Raw genomic sequence first — 2,159 nt, forward strand, 5'->3', positions numbered from 1 at the left:
ATTTCTACAGCCAAGCTACGGGCATTCATTCCCAAGGGAGCCTCCCTTGATCTGTAATTAACTCGCCCTTCACGTCTTTGAGGATATCCTTTCACATCTCCCATTATCAAGGCTAAATAAATAGTTACTGACCTTTTCACACATACATACATACACACACACACACACACACGACACACACACACACACACACACACATATATATATATATATATATATATATATATATATATATATATATATATATATATATATATATATATATATATATATATGGGCCTTTTCCCTGCAGTAGACTAAAACCGGCTGCATTTTTTTTTGTATATAATATTTATTATCAAATGATGATGCTAGCGAGGTGAGAGATGACTTTAGCCTTTATCTAATGTTAATGTTCAGTTGGGTGAACCACTTCGATTTATTTAACCTTCAAAAGGTTGTCATGTATCCAATTATATATATATATATATATATATATATATATATATATATATATATATATATATATATATATATATATATATATATATATCCTTTCCTTACTGGGCTATTTTCCCCTGTAGGAGCACTTTGGCTTATAGCATACTGCTTTTCCAACTAGGGTTATGGTTTAGCTTGTAATAATAATAATAATAATAATAATAATAATAATAATAATAATAACTTTAAAAATCTCAAATATAAGTACATAGTCGGCGCTGAAGAATAAATATCTATCAGTTTATTTCGGTTCATTTGAACATAACGGCAAAAATACGCACACGTAAGCATGTACAATTTACGAAAACAATAACCTAAATAGACGTTTCTTCATGTGTGTGAGATAGAAATTTGTTACATCATACCCAAACAGTGTCTCATATATATATATATATATATATATATATATATATATATATTTATATATATGTATATATATATATATATATATATATATATATATATATATATATATATATATATATATATATATATATATATATATATACTGTACATAGTTCTGTCATGTATGCACTCACCTGGTTTATAATACATTTTATTTTCATCCTATCTACAGTTCACTCAAATATTTGAACACACAAAAAACACATTTCATTGACACTTAAATATTTTTAAAATACCCTTAGTTGGAAATTTAAAAAAAAAAATCCCTTAATTTGACATATCTTTAAAATCCCCTTAATTTGACATTTTTTAAAAATTTCCCTTAAATTGACCACATATTTTTTTAAATCCCCTTAATATGACATTTTTTTTTAAAAAATTTCCTTATTTTGACGATATATGTTTATGATCCCCTTAATGTGACATTTTTAATTCCCTTAATTTGACCATATATTTTTAAAATCTCCTTAATTTGCCATTTTTTATTCTATCTCCTTAATTTGACGACATATTTTGAAAATCCTCTTAACTTGACGACATATTTTAAAAATCCCCTCAATTTGACATATTTTCAAAATCCCCCTAATTTGACGACATTTTTTTTAAATCGCCTTTAATTTGACCACATATTTATAAAATCACCTTAATTTGACATTTTCTTTAAATTCCCCTAATTTGACGACATATTTTTACAATCACCTTAATTTGACATTTAAAATACCCTTATTTTTAACCACATATATATCTTTAAAATCCCCTTAATTTGAGTTTTTAATCCCCTTAATTTGACAACATACTTTAAAAATCCCCTTAATTTGACGACATATTTCAAAAAATCCCCTTAATTTGACGACATATTTCCGAAATACCCTTAATTGGACGATATATCTTTAAATAACTTTGATTTGACGAATGCATCGTATGCTAAGGATTCATAAAAACGGAAAAAAAAAAGAGCGAGACAAATGAAAGAGAAAACACAGATTGAAACGATACTTTCGAGGTGCATCCAACTCTGCCTTCTCTTAAATTACAGTGAAATGAAGCCCGTTTAACTTTGGTCCACAGGAGCGAGTTCCTACATTATGATGATCGCATGCAAATACAAGTACTATTCTGAGAGAGAGAGAGAGAGAGAGAGAGAGAGAGAGAGAGAGAGAGAGAGACGTACGTTTACCTAGGTATATGAACAGCCATTTGTGCAAGCGCATTGTCGTTTAAATGCAACTCCATGCAACCTAACAAAAAAAAAATTATATTAAACCTGTATGTGT

The sequence above is a fragment of the Palaemon carinicauda genome, chromosome 12 (assembly GCF_036898095.1).
Source record: "Palaemon carinicauda isolate YSFRI2023 chromosome 12, ASM3689809v2, whole genome shotgun sequence".
In the NCBI taxonomy this organism is placed as follows: Eukaryota; Metazoa; Arthropoda; class Malacostraca; order Decapoda; family Palaemonidae; genus Palaemon; species Palaemon carinicauda.